This window comes from Hipposideros armiger, unplaced genomic scaffold (genome assembly GCF_001890085.2).
Source record: "Hipposideros armiger isolate ML-2016 unplaced genomic scaffold, ASM189008v1 scaffold_222, whole genome shotgun sequence".
NCBI classification, from domain to species: Eukaryota; Metazoa; Chordata; class Mammalia; order Chiroptera; family Hipposideridae; genus Hipposideros; species Hipposideros armiger.
The window spans coordinates 2106609-2130472 of record NW_017731572.1 but is presented as its reverse complement, the minus strand read 5'-3'; the positions used below and the strand labels follow the sequence as shown (position 1 = coordinate 2130472).

Sequence of the window (23864 nt, the reverse complement as noted above, 5' to 3'; positions counted from 1 at the left end):
TGCAGCCTACGCCTTCGCCGGCGACTCACAGCAGCCCAGCTCCAGGTTGAGCTGTTGTTCAGCATCTTAGCTGTGGAGGGCAGTGTCACTGGCCCTCATGTGGGATCTGAACCGGGGCCCTCTGGCGTCCCAAGCCAGTTCTTAACCATCGCGCCACTCGGCCGGCCCATGAAGACATTCTTTAGTCCCTCACTGTCATCATGATAACTATCATGAGTTTTGGCAACTGGATGAGAGGGTCCATCTTATAAGTTGTGCTCTCAGTTTTTCAACCTTTTTGTTCCTCTACCCTTGTTGACGACCAGGCTGCAAGGCTCAAGGGTTCCCACCATTTGAGCGCCTTCTTTGAAATTTTCTAAGGGGCCTGGGACCAGCAGGGATTGATAGAACTACCTGAGCCACTTCCTCCCCATGCCCAAATGGGTCCCCCACCCATGAACCCCAAACATAAGGTAGACCAGATGCCCCAAAGAGCTCCAAACTGTGTACGGATAGGGTCATCCCAGGAACCTGTGAAGATTCCTGAAAGCAACCTGGTGAGCAGATCGCTCCAGCTGGCCGACACGGTATTTCTTCAGTGGGACTATACAAGACTGGGCATAGAATAGCCTTGGCATGCTGATTTGGGGTGATTCAAATTGTTTATATAGACAGAGGCCCACACATCCTAGGTGCAGTCCTGTCTCCACCCCAATTAGGCCTACTCCCATGGTCATTCCACTGACCTGGTATTTTAAACCAGAGCTTCTCAGACCTGGATAAACATTAGAATCACCAGCGGAGCTTTTAAAAAGAAGAGTGCCTGGGATCTACTCTACACCAATTAATTCAGAATTTCAACCAAAATCAAAGTCCTTAGGCCTTTTTTTTTCTTAAGTTCCAAAGATAATTCTAACATTGAGAAGACCTGCTTTAAATGGATGGCCACAGATCTCAAATAGGCACTCAATTCTTTTTTTTTTTTTAATTTCTTTTTTCTAGCTTTATTGGGGAACAGTGTGTTTTTCCAGGACCCATCAGCTCCAAGTCAAGTCGTTGTTTTCAATCTAGTTGTCGAGGGCAGAGCTCACTGGCCCATGTGAGAATCAAACGGCCAACCTTGATGTTACGAGCACTGTGCTCTAACCAACTGAGGCAACTGGCCGCCCACTGGCAGCTCAGCTCCAAGTCAAGTTGTTGTCTTCAGTCTACTTGTGGAGGGGCAGAGCTCACTGGGCCATGTGGGAATCGAACCGACAACTTTGGAGTTACAAGCCTGCGCTCTAACCACCTGAGCCAACCAGCAGCCCCAGCACTCAGTTCTTGCTGCTCTGCCCAAAATGTAACTTCAATGGACAAATAATTTAGGCATCTCCTGGACACATTAGGAAAGTCTGTGTCTTCCTAAGCTTCCCATTGCAGAAGTTCTGTGGAATCTTACTACTCAAAGTGGTCGGATTCCAGGACAGCACCATCAGCATCACCTGGGAACTTGCTAGAAATGCGGAATCTGCATTTTAACAAATCCCCAAGTGATTCATTTGCACATTCAAGTTTGAGAAGCACAGTTTAAGCCATCTAGCAATCCTGCTGTAGTGCCACCTTAGATTTGTTTTCCATCTTCAAAACAACTACTTCATACTCTTTCTCAGATAATGGCCTTGCTTCACTTAAGTCATGAGCAATCTGACAGGAACTGTTCATCAACCCACTGCCCCAATTCCATCCTACCCACATCAATGCCCACATTCTCAGCCTTCCCTTCCATTATAGTGACCTGCCTGCTTTCTACCTATCGCACATAACACCTAACTTGAGAGTGAGAGAGAGAGAGAAATGTCCGTTGACGTAGTCCTCCAGTCCCTGCCTATTCCTTTTCTTCTCATCACAGAAAATATTTTTACTGAGTTGCTTATAGTCACAACCTCTACTTTGTTACCTCTAATGCTCTCATACCCACTCCACTAAGTCTGCTCTCCCAATGTCATGTGGACGGAAAAGGGGCCACATGTTATAGCTGACAAGCTCAAGAGAAGGAAAATAACCACAGAGGATGGTGTGAACATAAAAATTCTTAACTAAGGTGGGCCATCACGGGAAGTCACATCTTGAGCTTCCTCCTTAAATGAATCTGCGCCTTTTCAGTGGGTCTGCTGTCTTGTTGTACCTAAGATAACATCTTTAACCCTTTTGTCGACCAGAGCTGGAAACTGCAAAATTCCTCATTATCATACTTGTCTCCTGATTACCATCTCTATGTGCTGTAAAGAGCGAACTGTTAGCTATCCTGCACTCACCTGTGTGGGAGGAGAACCTGTCTCTCTGATGTACTTTTATCCAATCCCAAAGATTTCCCAGCTTTGCTTTCTCTCACCCCCTTAATCTATCACCAATGGATTTCATGTACCCGTCCTCCTTTGCTTTTATGTATAAAATAAACTGCAAACTGCCATTTTGCGGAGCGTTCTCTCAATCCGTTGAGATTTTGTTTCCCGGCAATTGTTGACAGTTTGGCTCATATAAACTCATAAGTTTCCTCTTAGGCTGGATATTTTTCGTCAACAGTCACCAGTGACCTCCATGTTGTTACTAAATCCAGTGACACCTTGGACTCTCCCTAGAGTCCCTGGCCCTCCACCAACATTCAACATTCACTCCTTCTGGAAACCATGGCTTCTCCTGGCTTCCATAGCATCTCACCTGTTTTCTCAAGGAGTCTCTTTTCTGGATCTTCCTCCTATGTCCACTCTTAAATGTTGCAGCAATCTCCTGCACTACCCCCACTTTTCTATCTACTCACTCTCTTTAGTGGCCAGACCCTGTCCCATGGCTTTATACACCTTCTATTTCCTGATGACCCTAAATTCATATCTCTAGTCCTGACCTTTCTCCATGTCCCCCCGGCTACTCTACATGAATGTTCAGCAAAAATCTCTAATAAATTAAAAAATGAACTCATCTTTCTCACGTCCAAAAACAAAGCAAAATCAAATAAAACCTGCTCTCCACGCCTCATTTGAGCAAATGGCACCACGATTCATCCTAACCCAGGCTGGTCAAGTTTTGCCCCTCCACTCCAGTCAGTTCTACCATCAAAGCTTGTCCGAAATCCACCCACGTTTCTCCATTTCCACGGCTGCCACCTGTTCCCGAGGCACCCCTATATTATTACAGTGATCTAACTGGTCTCCTTGTTCCACTTTTCATCCTTTACAATTCAGTCTCCACATAGCAACCAGAGCGAACTTATAAAACATTCATCAGATTATGTCAACCTTTAAGCGAAATCATCCAAAGACCTCGCATTCCTCTTAGAAAACAGAAATCCAAACTATTTAGCCTAATTCACAAAGCATGAAAGTTTGCCTTCTGTCTACCCCATCTTGTGTCATTTTATACCACTCTCTGGCCACACCAACCTTCCAGCTCTGTGCTGTTCAATAACAGTACACACTAGCTGTGTATGACGATTTTAAAGTTAAATTTAAGTCAGATAAAACCAAAATAAAATTTAGACTTCTTACTAACCACAATTGAAGTGCTCAGTTGTCACATGTGGCTGGTGGCCATATGCCTAGTTCAGATACAGAACACTTCCATCATGGCAGAAAGTTCTGGATGGTGCTGTTCTGGACATTCCCTAGATGAAGCAAGTTTTGTCCTTCCTGATGGCCTTTGCACTTGCTGTCTCCTATGCCTGAAATGCCTTTCCCCCACCTCTTCCCATGGCTGGATCTAGACATCAACTTAAACATCACCTCCTCGGAGAGCCCCTCCCTGAACACCCAATCTAAAGAAGCCACCAGTTAGTTATTCCCAATCACAGGAACTGACTTAACTCTCCACAACTAGTGCTTTGTTTATCTGTGTTTGTCAGTTATTGCCTAACTTCATGACGCCACCTCGCCCCAAAGTATACTTATGCGATCAGGGACCTTGTCTGTCTTGTTCACCACCACATTCCAGCTCCACCTCTTATGCCCATGGAGTAGAACGCTCAACACACTCTGCTCAATTAGTATTAATTGACTGTTAGACCCGTGTCATGTTCCTATTTCCTCTTACATCTCTCATAACCAGCATCCTTTCTCTATTTTCCCGCCGCCACCCAGTTCAGGCCTTCATCCTCTCCCCCCCCTAAACAGAATCCTGCCTCTGCCCTCCAGTCACCCCTAGAAACACAAGCATGTTAATCTTGCTAATAATATTGTTCTTGTCAAGTCAAACCCCTGCCCCTTCCCCTTCTGGCTCCAGATAGCCTCCATGTCCCCAAATGTGGCACACTTGTTCCTACCTCAGTGCTGCTAGTGAGGTCTCTCCCTCTGCACGTAGCACTAGCACTCTCTGCTTCTTTCTTGGTGGAGCCGCACCTTCTCGCTTTCAGGTGTGGCACAGGTGGCAGTTCCTCTGCAGACACTGGCCCCTCCTCTGGTCTCCTCTAGCACTTCCTGTCTGCAGCCCTGCTTTGGCACTTACTCACAAAAGACAAGAAGTGCCACCTCTCACATGCACACAAACAGATAATCCGTGTGATTTTCCTAAGAGCAATGGTTCTCAATCTTCGCTGAGATCAGAATCACCTGGAAAGCTAGTAAAGAACACACAGGTCCAGGCTCACTGAAGTAGGCTAGGGTCCGGGCCTCTGTTCTTTTTCCACATTCTCTAGGTGACTCAGAAACCCACCACATTTGAGATCCACTGCTTTAGAACATCAGACCTGCAACATGAGTTGCTCAAATTCTGCCAATTCTGCCAATTCATATCACCTGGGAAGTGACCACCTTGGTTAACAGCCTTCTCTCACCACAAACTTGCTCTTCGTCAGGTATTGAAAGTCACTCCCCGTGATAGGCTGAAAATGGCCCCCAAATGGATCCACATCCTAATCCTTGGAACCTGAAAATGTTAACTTATATGACAAAAGGGACTCTGCCGGTATCATTAAATTAAGAATTTGAGATGGGGAGGTTATGATGGATTATGAGGGTGGGGCCTAAATACACTCACTAGGGTCCTTATAAGAGGAAGAGAGAAGAGCAAAGAGGGAAGGAGCCTATATGTGGGGACAGAAATGGGGGGAGGGGGAGGAGATGCACAGCTATGAGCCAAGGAAGGAGTCTATAGAAGATGGAAAAGAAAAGAAACAGATTGCCCCCAGAGTTCCAGCAGGAGCCAGCCCTGCGACACCTTGGTTTTAGCCACATAAGACTCAATTCAGACTGCGGACCTTCAGGAATATGAAAGAATAAATGTGTAGTCTTAAGCTACTAAATTTGTGTCAATTCATGACAGCAGCAATAGAAAATGAATACACCTCCTCTTCTTAACACTACAAGGTATAAAGTTCTTTTTTTTAATTTAAATTTCAATGACAGTTGACATACAATATTAGTTTCAGGTGTACAACATAGTGATTAGACACTTACATACCTTACAAATTGATCACCCCAGTAAGCCTTGCACCCATCTGACACTATACATAACTATGACAATATTACGGACTATGTTCCCTGTGGTCTATTTTACATCCCTGTGACTATTCTTGTAACTGGTAATTTGTATTTCTTAATCCATTTCAACAAGGTAAAGCTGTAAGTGTACAAGGATCATGATTTCTCAAACTCAAGCGTTGTATTTAACTCCTGTATTGAAACATAGCACAAGATGCTCCCCTTGGACAGGGCTGACTTGCTTTGAACACTTCTGTGCCCACAAGGCCTAACTAAGTGCCTGCTGTGGATATGAAAATTCCTCAAGGAAGGCCAATATTCCAACTTAAAATTTGGGGCCTTCCCTAATGGGCCTGGGTAGCCTAACCCCAATGGTGTTTCCAAGAGGGGAAATACATGAGCTCCAAAAACAGACAGGTCACCCAGCTTGGGCACCTTGGGGAAGAACGGCTGCTGTATTTTGACTTGAAGAAACACAGACCAAATGTACTCTGCTTCTTAGACTCTTAGTCTCATCCTGAACAGTTCACAGCTTCGAGCTGTGCTGTTTCCAATATGGTAACCACGAGGCACATGTTAACTATTTAAATATAAATGAATTAAAAATAAAATTGAACGACCCAGTTCCTCAGTCACACTAGCCATATCTCAAGTGCCACATGTTGGTGGCTATACTGTATTGGGTGGCACAAATATAGAATATTTCCTACATCACAGTTCTACTGGATGTGCTGGCTTATTGCCTCTCTCCAAGCACTCCTGGCTCCAGCTGTACCTCCAGCCCTCCGTCCGACTAGAAAAACTTAGAGGGAGAGAAATGCAGCCACCACACCCCATCCTACCCTGGAATTCCTTCTCGAGCATGTGTCTTAAGACACACAGCTAGGAATGGTATCCAGAGAGATTTGCCGGAAGTCTGACTTTTCACTGAAAGGACAACTCTCTTTGGAAAGTAAAAAGCAGAAGTAGCAGTGAGGAAACTGAGATAGGACTTATGCTGGGGGTGTGGTGGTGGAAGGTAGAGATTAGAGAGAGGAAGAAGTAGGAAAAGATAAGGGAGTAGCATGCATGAAATGGATTCTAGTGATGTTATCATGAGCAGGACATTCAAATGTCAAAAAGGAGGTCTCCCCTGCGAGCTGGAAGCATGTAAAACAATCTGCCAGCCCACAGAGGGGCTAGACCACTGCTCTGGGAAGGGTCTGCAGGGCAGAGGGCCCTCTCCCTGTGGCCCCCAGGAGCTTGGAGGGACCCCACCACTCACTGCCCCTCATGGGAGTCAGCAACAGTGCAGGAGAGATGGGGAGAGAAAATCAGCTGATAGGAAAGACACAAAACTTTTCCATACAGAAAATTTAAAAATGTGAAAGTACACTGCTGGCAAGGCTGTGGGGAAACGGGCACTCCTAGACATTGCTGGTGGACAGGGAAGCTAATCTTTGCTCCAGCCTTTCGACTTCAGGAATTGATCCTTCAAAGATACTCACCCATGTGTAGAATGAACATATAAGGGTATCCTCAGCAGGTAAATATAACAGGAAAAGATTAGAAGCAACCTGTATGCCTATCAGTGAAATGAGTTCAGGAAGGCATTAAAAAGAATGAGGAAGCACTTACTATTGACTAAACTCCACAATATATCTTTGTATTTTTTTTTTTTTAATAACAGTAGCAGCAGCAGCAAGGTGCAAAAGAAAGGGGAATACCGCTTGTGTGAAGGAAAAGAAAGACACCCATATATTTGTAAATGCCTGCATTATTTCTGGAAGTCTCCACAGGAAACTGGTAACTTGTTTGCCTCTGGGGAAGGGAATTGACAGGTAGAAGACAAGAGTGAAGGGAAGGACCGGCCGAGTGGCGCGATGGTTAAGAACTCGCTTGGGACGCCAGAGGGCCCCGGTTCGGATCCCACATATGAGGGCCAGTGACAATGCCCTCTACAGCTAAGATGCTGAACAACAGCTCATCCTGGAGCTGGGCTGCCATGAGTCGTCGGCGACGGCGTAGGCTGCAGCCCCTGTGGCAGTGGGTTGCCATGGGCTACCGTGTGTAGCCAGCGGCCAGCAGCCAGCGTGAGCGGCCAGCAGCTGCAGTGAGCGGCCATCCAGAAGCCGGCGACTGACCTGCCTCGCCCGGGAAGAGCGCAATGATGGTGCCAACTTGGGCCAGTGAAGCAACGTCCTCCACAACTAGACTGAAGAACAAAAAGATAGCAACTTGTCTGTTCCCCTTCCCCCCAATTCCCCAGTGCTGTTCCCATCCCCCCAATTCCCTAATAAAAAATCTTTAAAAAAAAAAAAAAAAGAAACAAAGAGAAGCAACAAAACCTAAAGTGAGTTTCCTTAAAAAAAAAAAAAAAGAGTGAAGGGAAGCCAACTTTTCACTCTATATTCCTTGTTACCTTTCAAATATCAGATCAGACATCAAATATCTATGTATATATTGCCTATTGACTAAGGGTAAAATTAACAAAGACACACTTCTGGGTATGCACAGTCAACAAGATTAAAACACACCCTGTAGGCCTCTTCTACACTGACTGACACTGCAACCTCAATGGGAAGACAGCACCTGCCAGGTGAGTAGGCCCAGGATGCTAGCTGTGAGCTCCCGGGGGTGCCATGGGTGCCTCTGTTCCCTCTCCGTGCTGCAGGTGTCTCTTCCCCTGTGGTCCAGAGCCTCCAAGAAGAAGTTCCCAAACCCCTGCACCTCAGCAAACCTGGGCTGTCATCCAGCCTTGGAAACGACTGCGGATTGTCCTCCCGCTGCCTAAATCCCAGCTTCAGGGTCCTGTTTCCAACCAAGGTGCCACTGCATCCCTGTGGCCCTTTGAAGGCAGGGTGCCCCACAGTCACAACTGAATGATCCCCTGCCAGCCTCTCACTCTAGGGAAGAAATGAAAGCAAGTCCATGGCTGCCGTCTGATAATCACTATGGACACCAGACACCAGCCTGTATCAGGTCTGGGTCCAATCAGCCACCCCCACAACAATGCCATAGCAACAAAGGTAATATTATTTTTCTAAAAAGAAAAAAAAAAAACCCACACACTGTGTTGTGCGATGGCTTGTAAAGCCACAGAGATAATGTTTTTCCACACCGTACAACATGTGCTTCTCACTTCCCCAGGACAAGGCTCCTTCAGTGGCAAATCACAGGCTTGGGGCAATCACCTCTTCAAACCAGTCCAAGATGTGTGCCCTTCACAGGAAACAAACATGAGGACACATCCCAGGCAAGGCGGGAGTGGGGACTGTGTTCCACCCTCAGCCTCCCTCTTGGGGGCAGGGAGGCTGGCCCCGCCAGCTGGAGACAGGACAGCCTCGAGGTGCAACTCCAAGCTGCCCTTGGCCCCTCAGTCCCTGTCTAGCTGTCTGCCAGCTTTGTCCATGCCAGACCCCAGCTGGGCACTGGGGTTTTGGTGGTTGCAGCAATGAGCCAGCCACACACTAATCTTCAGACCTAAATGTGGAAAGCATTAACCCAAATAAAAAGACATAAATCAGGAGAGGAGCTTATGGCACAGCGGAAAACAGCTATTCTCAGAGAGTGAGAGCCTGAGCTGTTGCACAAGAACTGAGTGAGTCACCGGCCAGCAGAGGGAGGACCAGGGAGGGAGGAGCCGGGAGGGAGGGGAGCCCCCAGCAGGACTGGTGGGCGCACAGGCAGGGGGAGTGGTACAAAAACACAGCTGTAGGTTCATAACGAACCACACTTCATCAGTAGTCTGCGGGGGACGGGGGCAAGATGTCACCTCCCTCCCCAACTCAGGAAGTGTTTCAAAATATGGGCTCCCCAGGGAAAACAGCAGGAAGGAGTCTTCCTAACAGCCCACTGGTCACCCTTACAGCCTGCAGCTGCATCCTGGGGAAGCAAACCTCAGGCCCTCGAGGGAGAAGGCCTCCCTCATCCTTCTTTGCTCGTCCCTGGTCGCATGCCCTACCCTTCTCGGGTCCCCCAGCCTGAGGTACCCATCGTGGGCACTCATCCTCGCTACTCTTTCTTCTCTTTTCTTCCTCTCCTTCTTCCAAACACCACATCCTCCACACAAGCTGTTGACGACACGATGAAGCCCTCAGTCTCCCCTAGTCTCTGGGGAGAACCTCCTCCCTCCCAATAAGACCTTGCCTCACCCACCCACCGCTCCACCAAGAATAATTCCCAGCTTCCAAGTTCTAGGTACCTGCTATGAGTAAGGCCCCGCTGTCCCTGGATGTGGCAGTGGCGAGAAGGAGCCCCCAAATGGATAATTCAGCTGGGAAGGGAAGCACCAGGAGGTCTGAGCCCTGGGGGGCGGGGGGGTGTCTAGAAATTACTATGATAATGGACTCACTTTGAACAAGACCCCCCCTCTCAGGGTCATCTTCGTCTTGCTTTCATGAAACCAAAAGTTGGGTTTACAGATCAGCTGGGTCCCTTAGCGTCTGACTGACAACACTATGTGAGAAACACAGGAAACAAAACTAATGCCCCTAGAGTACCTGGCTGCTGTGGGACTTATTCCAGGGAACTCATGCGCAGTGAGGGTGCCCTGGGCAGAGTGGGGCTCGGCAAGTAGCTAACTGTCCTGCTCGCAATCACTGGGTGCACGATAATAGCGATCAACAGGGAGTTCTACTGCACCCTGAGAGGGAAGCAGCTTAAAGGAGAGACCTTGTAAAGAGGTGAAGTGGACCTGGAGGACACAGGCAGAAAGGACAGGGTAGGAAGAGAAGGCAATTCCAGGCCCAGGAACCATTCATTCATTCCCTCATTCATTCACCAAATACTGAGCGCCTGGTGGATAAGAGCATCCAGACACAGTTTTAGGTGGTGGGGGGCTCCACAGGTGCCCCAGTCAATGAAACAAAGACCCGTGCTCCAGTGGAACTTGACATTCTTGTGAGGGCAGACACACAGCCCACAACAAGCCTGACAGACAGGGAAATGATCCAGTTTTGAAAGAAGGTGATAAGTGCTAGAGAAAATCGAAAAATCAGGACGGGACGAAGAGATGGCACGGCGGAGCGAGCAAGACCCTGAAAGAGGTGAAGGAATAGACTCGCTTCTGGTGGCTGCTGTACCAAATTACCACAAACTAAGCGGCTTCAAATGACAACACAGATATATTCTCTTACAGTTCTGGGGTTCTGAAGGCTAAAATGGGTATTCCTGGGCTAAAGTCGAGGTGTTGGCAGGGCTGGTCCCGTCTAGAGGCCCTAGGAGAACACTGGTTTCCTTGCCGCTTGCAGCTTCTACAGGCTGCCTGCTTTCCTTAGCTCACGGCCCCTTCCCAGCATCACTCAACCTCTTGTTTCTGCAGTCACATCTCCTACCCCTGGCCCTCCTGCCTCCCTCCTATAAAGACTCTTGTCATTACACTGGACCCACCTGGGTAACCCAGGATTATCTCCTTATCTCAAGATCACACCTGCAAAGTCCCATTTGCCACGTAAAGTAACACAGTCACAGGCTCTGAGGATTAGGACGGGAACATCTTTGGGGGACCATTACTCAGCTCACTGCAGGGAGTTAGCTATGTGGGCTGCAAAGGCCCTAACAAGGAAGTGTACCGGGGACATCTGAAGGGACCCCCCAGAAGCCAGTTTGCAGGAAAGGAAGGAGTGAGATGAAGGGGAGGCGCGGCCCTGAGGTCAGGGCCGTAATGGGGCCTGATCACATAGCTCCTCGACAGCCACTGTGAGGCTTCTTCACAGGGACCCACTGGAATGATCGAAGGAGCAGTGGGACACAATCCGCCCTACTAAGTAAAAACAACAGACTGGAGTCTAGTCAAACAGTCAGGAGGCGACTGCAATAGTCCAAGAGCACAAAGATGGTGGCTGTGGCTCGGACCAAGATGACAGCAGTGGAGGGTGGTGAGAAATGGTTGAATTTTTCAAAATTCTGTTTGGAAGGAGGTATCAACATACCTACCTGACAAACTGAACAGAGAGAGAAAAAGGGGAGTCAAGGGTTTTGACCCAAGCAGCTGGAAAGACAGACTTGCCATTTACGGAGTAGGAAAGACTGTGGGTGGCCCAGACACGGGAGGAAAGACCAGGTGTGACATTTTGGACAGGATGAATGGAGCTGTCAAGTAAGCAACTGGATATATGAGTCAGGAGGTCCAAAGCAAAACTGTGAGCAAGGATTAGAAATGGACTCACTGAGCCGCAGCTGAAGGCTCTCACAGGGGAGGCTGCCAGAGGTCTGGGCTGTGGCCCAAGCACGGGGCTGGGAATTTGGGTCTGGACTAGACCCTGAGAGTAATGGACGTGCCTGAGGTGTGAAGGTGGCTGTGACTAGCCTGGATTAAGTCTGTGAATCCAACGCTAGTTACAAGACAAGATAGAGGCTGAGTAAACAGGGATTTCGTCTGAGCCCTCAATTGCTCAACCAGGCATTTTCCCACTTCTCACAGCCCATTGGGTGGGAACAAATTGTGAGGAAAGGAGGGGGAGCAGGGCGGGATTCAGGAATGCAGTCCTACCAGAGGCTCCAAAATCCTTAGGTGCAAACAGCTCTACTCATACCTGGTGGGCTCTCCAGCTTGCCCTGGGGCCCTCACTGCCCTGCAGTGGCGTCTGGAGAATCTTTCTATGTCTGAGCGCGTGTGGTTTCAGCACGGTCCTACTTCAGGTGCCCAGTAAATCACGAGGACAAAGCAGGGGCAGGGGCAGGTGGTCAGGCTGTGCGAGCACCTCCCAGGGGAGGCAGGTCTTCCCCACCCATGGGGTACAAGCACAACAGGCAACCTCCTCAAACAGCATGTCTACTGCCAGCAGGTTCCCAAGGACAGATGGCACAAGGTGAGTGCATCCTGGGCACTTCCATCCATTCATTCATTTGACAAATATGTAGTGAGCACCTACCAACTGCCAGGCACTGCTTCTAGACATGTGGAGCACGTCAGTGAATGAAACAGAAGGAAAAAACAAAAAAACAAAACAAAAACCCTGTACCATCATTCTACAATGCGGGGGCTGGGATAGGGAGGGAGCAGACAAAAATAATAAGTAAGTAAACCATATAGAATATTAAAAGGTGATGGAGGGAAAAAACCAGAGTAAAGTAAGAGGAATCAGGAGTTTAGGGTACCCTGGGGGTGGGGGCAATTTTAAATAGTTCAAGATGTTATAACTGCTTCTAAGTCACAGCTGAAGATCTTGCTAACTTGTTTGCTCACTTCCTTCCTTCTGCTATTCATTCATTCATCAACTTCATCAAATAGTTACTGAATGTTCACCATAGGCCTGCCCCAGGTGCTGCCTACTCTCATAAAGCTTACATCTTATTCAGGGAGATAGAAGTTAAGGCAACTCATTCTAAAAGGGTTATGAATGAGCAGAAACTCACTGTCTCATAGGAATCCTGCGAACGTGCCAATCAAAATGAAACACAAAACACGCTGGGACAAAGTGCTGCAGGTCCCTCCAGAGAGGGTCTGATTCTTGGTCAAAGGCCTCGTCCCCTTCCTTCCTCCTATTTCATGTCTTTTCCCCCAACCACCATCACCACTATGACCCGGGTCAGTTAACACTGCTCATGTCAGCTACCAGAAACCACAACTCAGTGTTTTCTGTGAAGCTGCCCACAGAACGTCCTTAACACCTTGCCAGGCTGCTATCCCAAAGCAGCTACTGGTTTTAGGGCCTTATCAACCACCACATCTGTTCCATCCTTCAGACCCAGCATCTTCTCGAGAAGTGCCAACCACAACACTGAGTGGGCTGGGCAGGCTGCCATCTCCTCTGATCTGAGCATCTCTGTTGGGCAAGCTTTGCTTCCTCCCACCTGGCTGTGCTCACTCCTGGGGCCTCAGCGGCCTAGGGGTAGAGGATCAGCAGAGGAGATGTCACACCTAGGAAACCAAACTCACACCTCTGAGTACAACTGGGAACTCTCTTTAGCAGCATTAACCACCAGAGGACGACAAGTGAGCCAAGCACAGAGGCTCTTCCTGTTTGGAGAAAAGTCAAGGCCAACCTTCAGTGTACACCCCCGGAGAGTCTCTTGGCCTCTAGACCCTCCATCTCTGCCCACTCCACGTCCAGCTGTGAGCCAGCTGGACCAGTGCTGGCCTCAGGCCCCAGTGGACGGCACAACCACCAATGAAAAAAACAGCCACCAGCAACTGGTCCATCTGTCATCTACCTCCCTAGGCCCTACCATAAACTCCTCCAATCTCATCTCCCCCAAGAGGTGTGGGGACTTGAGGAGATGGGGCACTACTGCTTCTCCTTCCCTTCCCAATACTGTGTCTCCCCCAGTGGTTCAATTAGACCAGGACCCAATCCCAGACCAGGAGTGCAAGGTCTTCAAAGCACAGGATGATTCTCAGCAAAGATGTTCTGAGTCCTCCACGCCTCAACAGCTTCACAGACGGGCTGCTGGGAGTGGAGGAAGGAGGCATGTAGAGAAAGGAGGCTATGGAAGCCTCTTCCCAACTCTTCCTCCCACTCACATCCTTCCAGTTCAAATGGCCACGTGAAAGCAAAGGCCTGCTGGGACCCCAAACTGCGGAGTCACCTAGTTATTCAAACTGGGTGTGCAGATACATCTAGGATGGGAGTAGACAGAGCTGCAGGGGCTGAGGGGGTCCTCCACTCCCCTCTATGGGATGGGGTACAGAAGGAAGGAAAATGTAGTGGTTTAGATCAGGGGCCCTGGAGAGAGATGACCTGGGTATAAACCCTGTCACTGGCTGGGTGACACTGAAGAAATGATTTAGCTTCTCTGTGACTCAATTTCCCCATATGTAAAATGGGCCTGGAAATAGTAATGGGCCTGTTGTGACATTAAATGAGTGTATAGAATGGTGCCTGAAAAATAGCAAATGCTGTCGATTATTATTAAATATTTTTGAATTGATAAATTTGAGTTAAAATAGTCTATCCACCTATGAGGCGATAGGTCCATTTATTGGTTGAGAAAGTATGATAAATATAGGCACAAAGGTATTAAAGACCTAACCTCATACCACTGGGATTGCTTACTTATTCCTCCTCAACCTTTCTCAGATGCTCCTCCAACCCCATTCCTCCCGACTAAGTGTCAGAAGCCTAGAAGAATCCTAGGTGCCGTGGGCACCCCAGCAAAGAGCTCACCAACCCTCCCCCAAGCATAGGACAGTCATCTCAGAAACCACTGAGGCAAGTTGTCATGGGGGAAGGCTTGGGAGATGGTAGGTCCATGGCTGCCTGGAGCTCTGTGGCACCTGACACAAAGCCTCCAAAAGCATGTGGTGACAGCCTTACTTACCTCTCACCCATGGCAGTGGCACTGAGGTACGACGGAGAAGCCAGCCATGCAAAGTGCACACTCAAACAGCACCAGTCAAAGCCCCACTCTCCAAATGGTGTCAGCATCACAGCCCTCAGAGGTGGCACAAAGGAGAGAGAAGAACGTCAGGGGACACAACTTACTATTGCTACGTGATCCAAATCTCCTGAGTGTGCTTTCTCATCTGTAAACAGTAGTGGTAACCCTCCCCAGACACACCCAGAGGACAGTGCCTGGGAAACTCCTAAAGCCTCACAAACAGTCAGCCACTGTGTTTTCATTCACCCTGTCTGCTCACTGAACACTTGCACATAAATGGTGCTTTCTCCTTGGAAAAGTCCAGCATCTTTTTAAACCCACGCCTTCCCCTCCCTCCTAGGCACACACGTGTTGAGATGAGACTCCAGATATCCTTCACTCAAGGCACATTCCCAAACACAGGTTTATGTGTGTGGCCCTATTCAAAAAACACACTCCTTTCCTCAGACCAGGCAAGGAGCCACCGGGGGCCTGGCTCGCCAGGAGCTCCCCACCAGAAGGGGCAGCCTCACCCCCCTACCTTAGGGCTGATGTTTGATGGTTTGTTTAACACAGAAGGGAGGGTGGAAAGCCCCCCAGCTTCCAATCACATCTCCACTGTGATGTCCGACAAGGTATTGACCATAAGACACCTTTTTTTTTTTCCCCCCCCCACAAAATGAGACCTCACACAGCTATAGAATTAATTGAAATATGTGAACATGTGCAGGGTGAAGATCTTTATGTTTTTAAGGCCAAATGGGGGTCTCCACGTTCACACAAATATTTTTATATATCTTTATTTGAATGCCTTTAGATGGGGCACATGCCCTCCCGGTTGCTGGTGGCCCTCAATACTCCTGAGTTACCTGTCAGACCCGGGAAAGCACTGAAAGCAGTTTTTCAAACACCCTACTTAGAGCAGAGGTCTTGGAAGCTTTGGAATGCGGCAGAATTCCCCGAGGAGAGCTCATTAAACACAGATGGAGGGGGGGGCGAACTCTGGTTTCTGACTGAGCAGGTCTGAGTGTGGGGCCTGAGAACATGCACTCTAACAAATTCCCCGACGATGCTGGTGCCGAGGCTGCTGGTCCAGGGACGACACTTTGAGAAGCCTCACCTTAGAATCTGAAAGCTACAAAGTACACTAAGGATCACCCAAAATGATCATAAAGAGAGCCGGGAACACGCTTCCCCATGGCCTGGCTAATAGCGCCTGACCCAGTCCTTCTGTTGAACTGACGCATGTCTGTTCCAGCTCCCTCCTGACACACAGGTGGAGCTAAGCGTGAAACACCCAGTCATCACTCACAAAATCTGTGGCTTCCTATTTCTTGTTCCTTGCGGTTGCAGAAACCGTCCACTGGCGACCCCAGGCTGCGGCCTTCAACACCCAGCCGCTGGCCCTCTCCTGTGGCGCTTGCTACCCGCTCCAAGCAAAAGCTCTGTTCCCCCCTTCCTGGAACAGACAGGTGTGGCTGCTCAGGGGTGTTCTCAAGGTTGGAGTGTGGAGTCTGAGGCCCCAGGGGAGGGAAGGGGCACAACAGAGTCCCGGGACAGCTGATCCCAGGACAAGCCCCTCCATCCTGAGCAGAGCCTGGAGACGGTGGGGGGAGGGGGAGCAGGGTCCTCCCATACACACTGTACCCAGTGTCCCAGCCACACAATGCACAAGTGGCCAGCGGGGCAGGCAGCCAGGGCCCACTCATGCCAGTACCATCTGGGAGCCCTTGCCAGGCCTCGGAGGGCCAGCTGAAGAAGCCGGATTCTGTCCTGGGGCACAGTCAGGCTCTATTCTTATCTCAAGGGGGACTGCGTGACTCTCCTTGCAGTAAATGGAGGCCCCTGGTGAGGTGGAGGAGGAAACAGAGCGGTCACTGTGTCCAAGAGGGCTCCCCGCACGGCTCCCGGCTCCAACCGGCTCTTCATGGCGGGGCCCTGCACAAGCCTCCGACAAGGAAAGGCCAGTCCTAAGGTGAACAAGGAAATGGACGGTCCAGGGCAGACTGGCCCTCACTCACGCTGCAGGACTCGGGCCACACACAGGTCCGAAACGAGACCCAGAGAACGAAGTCCTAGAGGAAACACAACCTCCATGACAGTGCCTTATCAAATCCCGAAGGAGGGAGCCCAGATGCACCCCACAAACGGGCATGAGCCCCCACTGGCAGAGACGGGGCCTCCCTCTCACCTAGCTCCCACAGCACTATTTGCAGGTAGCAACAGATCTCATGAAGAACTCCCTTTTAGGCCTACACATCCGTCTTGGCCAGGCATTTTCAAGGGCTGTCAAAATTGGCACCACACTCTTCTTTCCAGGAAAGTAATCTCAGCATAAAAAGATGCCACCACAGGGAATGTCAGCTTCAGTGATTTTGATAATAGCCAAAAAAAAAAAAAAAAGAAGAAGCAACCTCAGTGTCCATCAATAGGGGATTTAAATAATAACTAGTTCAACCACACAATGAATAGCAAACACTAAAAATAATGCTTTAGATACACTTACTGCCATAGGAAGATATGCAATAAACATTTAGTTTAAAGAAAAAAAAACAGATTGCACAATTGCACGTATAATATGACTAAAAACAAGGAAGCAAGGAGGCTGGTTCTTTGTTTCCCAGTAGGATGAAAGAGGGGAGTAAATAGTGACAGGACAAAAGGGGTGGGTGGTGTCAGGGTGGTGCTGGAAAGGAGGCCAGGGTGTGAGGGGTCTGCTGAGGGTGGGGACCGCTGGAGCAGTTAGATGGAGTCCCGTTCAGCCTTCCTCTGGATCAGTCTTGAACTATGAAAACATCCGGAAAATATTTAGCTAGTAAATATTTTAGTAGCCCTCCACCCTGTTTTATTTATTAACACTTCCCTCCTATCCCCCCCACCTTCAGACACTGACCCTTCCCATTCCCAGTCCCCACCACAGAGTCAGAGAGAACTGGACAAGGTGGACTCTGTGAGCTCCCAGGCTCTGACCACTGTGGGTGCTGCCAGTCTGTGGCCTGGACTCCTGTCACTGATTCACCATCTCAGAGTAGCCCTCTGATCCGCAGTGCGGGCACAACAGAGGCTGAGCCTGGCAGCACTATTTGAGTGCCCTGGACACCAACTCACCAGCAGTGACTGACCCAGTGACTCAAGGGAGGACATGGGTTAAATGGGCCTTTCCTGCAGAGGGGGAGCCGATTCTCAGACAGGAAAAAGTATTTGCTGCAGCTCTCTTCCTTCTGGGGAATTCCTTGTCGTTCTCAGAGAGGAAACCCATGGATAATTAAGGAGTATAAGGAAGAAGAGGGAGAGAGACTTCACATGCACACGTGAGCACACGTGAGCACATGTGAGCACACGTGAGCACACACCCAGGAGGATTTCCTCCTGTTCCTGAAAAGTCCACAAAAGTCAGGAAAAGCTGCTTGCTGGTCTAGCAAAAGCCCTATTTTGAGGGTCGGGAGCCAATCGCAGCTGTGGGAAGGGAATACGCTGCGGAGCCCAGCACACCCGAACTCTCGACCCAGTAACAGCAGAGCAGAGAGAGCCAGTCGGTTCTGGGTTCAAATCCCAGCTCTGCCCTTTACTAAGCTGAGTGATCTTTAACCTCATTGAGTCTCCGTTTCCTCAACTAGAGAGTAATGGTAAGGTTGACCTGACATAGCACCAGAGCTGGGAGTCTAGAAACTGGGGTATGAGTGAAGGCTGCTCACTGGATTGGCGCCTCTGTGCAGGGAGATAGATGCAACCTGAAGGCTAGATCCAGGCCCCGCTGCGTTTTGGCCAGCACACTGAGTTGTTTGCTGTTGGTTTTGATTTGAGTCAATTACCAACATTACAAGATAGGGGGATTTCACATTTCCAGCTGGGCTTATGGTACCCGTGATTGGCTGACGCTGCCTGTTCCCGGTGGCACATAATTCCTCAGATCTTAGTGACCTACCTGGCCCCTGGCATCTGCATTGGCCACCACCCACAGAAGATGATCCAACATTCCGTGATAGTGGGTATCAGCTCTGCTCTGAAAGCTGGGGTTAATTACTAAGCAATGACTCGGGGATCCCCGGGAAAAATGCAGCAGTGCCTCCACAAGCCCCTCCTGGACTCAGCTCTGGCTTGCATCAGGGGAACTCCTGGCTTCCAGGGACCACCAAGTAGCCCTCCCACTTTTGCACAGCTGCAGTGTGACACTGGGCCAGCTGGGGGCTGACAGAACAGGGGCTGGGGCTTGGCTAACTGGCTCCATGGTCTGTCTGGAGGAGACCGGGGCTGGAGGGACTGCATGGAATGCTCCCTCTTTCTTTGCTCCAGAACTCTCAGCGTCAACAGCTCCACCCAACTCCCTGAAAGCATTTCAACTGTGTACTCACAGAGAGACAGGCTCAGGGCCGGAGGACACAACTGTGACTGAAGAACTTTGATTCTGCAGACACTACCCTGAACCAGGGAAACGCTGAACCTAGGCAGAGAATGCCCCTAATCCAGAGCTCTGACTGGATTCCCCTCCAAGACACAGTCCCAAATCTCCAAACCCCTAAGCCCCTGAGATGGGGCAAGTTCTAACAACCAGGCTGGGTAGACCAGGGCAGAAAGCTCTGAGTAAATCCTGGAACTCCAGGCCTCTCCCTGGAAATGCTGATTAAACACCAGAACCATGCAAAGATCTGAGCCAATTCCAGGACCACCTCTGGGGCCACATAAGCTCTCCACAGAGTACACGCAAACACTGAGTCAGGGCTCTAAACATCTGGGGCTTAGCTAATCCTCTGCTCTGCAGCATTCAGTTTGGGTGGACTCCCAGGAGCAGGAGGGCCAGCAGGGGCTCCAGGTCCAGTTTCCAGGGAGCCCAGCACACAACCCTGCCCAGGCTGGGGCCCCAAGTCACACACAAGGCCATGCATGCACCCTCCTGGCCCACACCCTAGGTTCCGGGGCGGCTCCACCGCCTAACCCACACGTGGGAGGCAGAGGCCGCAGCGCTCCAGGATTCCATTCTGCGGTGGAGGCTTCTAGAAGAAACAATTCCCTAATCCCCTTCCTAAATCAAGGCCAAGAAACAACGTGTGGAGTGTCCCACAGATGACTGCTCCCTCTGCCCGGCTGTCCCTGCACTGACCTCCTGCTGCTGAGAAGGGATTGGGTGGTGGTTGGTGGGGGGGGGTACTCGGGGAACATGAGGATCCTGTGCTCACAGACCCACAGTCCGGGCTCCCACACTTGGTGCGTTCAGCTCTGATTTCCAATCCACAGACCATCGAATTCCAGAGCAAACTGAGGCCAAGTGCCTCCCCCGCTCAGCCGTAACTGGGCCAGAATATAAAACTCAGTATTTCATTACTTATATGTATTCAACAGTATTGTTCGCTGCCTATTCTCATTTTCAGTAGAGATTTTAATTGAAATCTTGTTTAAAATTCCAAATGAAAGCATCTTTTAACGTAAATGATCCTTGATTGATTGGATTTCTCCCTGTGGATCAGTGACATACATGACAAGATGTTTCCCCACCCACTGACTTAAGTAAATAACACAGTTAAAAGAAGTTTTGATGACAAAAGTGCCAAGACTATATAACATGGAGAAAGAAGAGTCTTTTTAACAAATAGTGCCGGGACAACAGATATTCACATGCAAAAGAATGAAGTTGGCCCCCTTTCTCACACCATTTACAAAAATTAACTCAAAACAGCTCAAGTGGTAAATGTAAGAGCTAAAACTATACAACTTTTGGAAGAAAATATAGGCGTAAATCTTCATGACCTTGGATTAGGCAACAGTCTCTTAAGTATGACAATAAAAGCACAAGTGGCAAAAGAAAAAAACATAGACACCAAAATTAAAAACTTTTGTGCTTCAAAGGAAACCATCAAGAAAGTGAAAAAGAGAACCCACAGAATTGAAGAAAATTTTTGCAAATCATGTATCTAATAAGGGACTTTTATCTAGAATATGTAAAGAATGCTTACACTGAATAAGAAAAAGACGCTTATTATTTAACCCAATTTTTTTAAAAAATGGGCAAAGACTCTGAAAAGATCTTTCTCCAAAGAAGATATAAGAACAGCCAATAAGCACATAAAAGATGCTCAACATTATTAGCCTTCAGGGAAATGCAAATCAAAACCACAATGAGATGGGGGTTCACACCCACGGGATGGCTAGAAATAAGACTGAGGGAAAAGTGTTGTGAGGATGTAGAGAAATTAGGCCCTCAGACAGGTGGGAATGTAAGTAAAACTGCAGAACAACTTTAGAAAATAGTCTGGCAGTTCCCCTAATATGGTTAGTTACCATCTAACCCAGCAATTCTGAATTCCTGCTCTTTAAACCCACACCACCCTGCACACACGTATACATGTAAACACATGTGTACACACACAGGCAATTGCCACTCATCATCCATGTATTTGTCTACACCGCTGTGGCTCAGTCTCCATATGGTATCATGTTTGAAGAAACATCACTCAGGTAAACAAAATTTACTTCAAAAGCAATTTGATTTTTAACAAAAGTCTCTTAAAGGGTGGGGGCGGGGAGGGGGCCTTCATTCATAACAGATCCAAGCTGAAAACATTATCCTCCCTTTCAATCTGACTCACAGAGGCAGCAGTGGCGGCCCAAATCTCCTTCCTCCCTTTCTCCAAAGGACTTTAAATTCCTCCAGCGTCCCGGCCGCCCAGCCCCCAAGGACTTGGGCATTTCTCCCCTATAGGCATCCTTCCACAGAAGACAGACGCTCACACACACACATCTTCAAGATTAGTCCATTCTCTCTTCCTCCTGAAAAGAGCCTTCCAGACCTCTCCAATTTTGTCCCTCTGCCCATTACGCAGACTGGTTCCCACAATGAAGGCCAGAGACTGAGGCTGCCAGAGGGAGTTCTCCTAAACTAATAAGGGTGGGGGAACAGCTACAAATGCCCCAACAAGCTCTGCTGATTTACATTTGTTTATGTTTCCGATTTTACCTTTTCATATGATTTTTAACAGGTGCTTTCCTTTCTCCATATGGAGGGAAATCAGCTGGCAGTGGGGCACAATGCCTTCTTTTTCTTTCCTCTCCATCCACAGCTCTGGTACCTCCTTCTGAGCACACAGGATGCAGTGCGGACATCCCCAGGCCTCAGAACCAGGGACGTGGTGATGGGGTGCCTGCTGACCAAGGCAGGGGGGCTGCATTGCTCAGAGCTGGATGTCTAAGCTCTGGGAAGGAAATTAATTTTCAGCAGATCAAAGGAAGGAACACGAGCAAAAAACAGTGGGGAAGGCTTAAAGCTGTAATATTTAGAGAGAGATGAGACTTTTTCCTGCTCAGAGTTGGGGGGGCGGCGGGCATTTAAAGAGCAAGAACATAAATTATCAACGTAGCCCCTCTGGAGCACGGGAGTGGGTCAGGCTGCAATAGCACAAAGGGCTGTCTGAAGGAGGACTAGACGTCCCAAATTAAAGCAAATGCCTCCCAAATGTTGTCTGTCTTTCATTAATTAATCACGATGTCACCCGTGGCAAAGAGTCCCATGACTAACGTCGACTGGAACAGGGTGGTGTCGAGCCAACTTGCTCATCTTCCTCTCCGAGCGAATGGCTGATGACCCCCAGGGCGGCCGGGGTGCGTGGGTAGCTCCTTCTTCAGTGGATCAGATCAACCCTAGAGTGTGTTTCTGGGCTTGGCCACAGAACAGAATTTCTCCCGGAGACAGCCAAAGCCTTTAGTTATTTTCATCTCTCCATCCAGCCAGAGGTTTGGAGAGTTGCTGGGGGTCCTTAAGAGTTTCTCCCGACTCAGCACAATGGTGCTGTGGAAAATGCAAGCCAGATTGCCCCAGACTGTGGAAGGGGAACTGAAATTTTCTTCTCACAGAGAAAGTCCATCAGGAAACCCTGTCAGCACCTCCTTCCAACTGGACCCCAAACCCGATACTTCTCACCGCGTCTGCTGCCATCATCCCAGACTGGGCCACCTACTCCCTTCAGGTCTGTCTGCCTTGACTCATAACCTGCTTCAATCCATTCCCCACAGGCAGCCAGTGATCAATTTAGGATGGGAAACTCGATCGTGTCACTCGCAGCTCACAATCCCCCAATGGCTTCCCTTCACACTTAAAAAAAAAAAAAGTGATGTCCCACATGATACTGCATTATCTGACCCTCTTCAACCTCTCAGACTTCAAGTCTTTTCCCTCGCCTCCTACCTGTTCACCCAACTCCAGCTGCATGCTATCACTGCTGTTCCTCGGGGATTTTGCACTTACTGTTCTCCAGCGAGCATTCCTCCTCCAGATCTCCACCCCGTTCATTCCCTCTTCAGTTAGTTCTCCGTTCAAATGTCACCTCAGAGAGGTCTTCCCTGACCACCCCCTTAAAGTAATACTCCCCTCAACCTGCCTCCCTCTCCATCCCCTCCGCCTGCTTTATATATCTTCATAGCATGCATCACTCAGCTGACATATGTGAAAGTGTGTGTGTGATTATTGGAATGTAACCCCACAGTGCAGGGAATGGGTCAACCTTATTTACTGCTATATTCTCAGTGTCGGGAACAATTCCTAGCACGTTGCAGTTGCTCAATAAATACTTGTTGGATGAATGAGCGAATGAACAAATGGATTCTTGATTGATGATGGTACAATAAGGAGGATCATGATACCCCCTCATTTGACACTTTTTTCACGGAGTTTTTACAGACGGGAAAACAGTCAAGTTAATGTAGAAGAAGGAACTATTGATTCATTGCTGTCCTTCCAACTCATTAGTAAGGAAGGAAAAACGTAACTATTGCTATTTCACAGATAAGAAAACCAGGGTGTGGCCTGTTATTAAAGGAAAAATGAAACATGCTGGCTTGTCCAAGGTTGAATCTGTAATCAAGAACCAAACCAGAACTAAACCAATCCAGGTTTCTAGATACTCTGTCCTGTGCCCTTTCTACTGATTGCCTCTGATTTCAACATTCTGCCCTCCTCCTAGAAAAATCTATTAATATCGTTAATTATATTAATATTTCAAAAATGAAAAAATATATGATTATCTTGAGAGATGCTGACAAGGCATCTCTGGAAAAAATTCCACACCTATTTGTAGCTTCTTCTTGGTATTACGGCCAGCCTAATCTTATACTCTCCATGAGGACACAGAAAAACACACATAAAAGGGATATTAAAATGCTAAATAG

The 23864-nt window shown here is 48.7% G+C and overlaps 1 protein-coding gene across 3 annotated transcripts in view; it reads right to left on the bottom strand.

Annotated features, from left to right (window-relative positions):
* The window catches only part of GAS7 (growth arrest specific 7), a 243007-nt gene that overhangs the window by 178236 nt on the left and 40907 nt on the right, over positions 1-23864 (bottom strand). Inside the window, exon 1 of one of the 3 annotated variants that reach the window (XM_019654446.1) lies at positions 4274-4294. The exons of the other annotated variants lie outside the window; for them this stretch is intronic. The gene's annotated coding sequence lies outside the window, so the exon portion shown is untranslated. Of the gene's footprint in view, positions 1-4273; positions 4295-23864 lie in introns of those variants that run through there. 3 annotated transcript variants of the gene reach the window in all.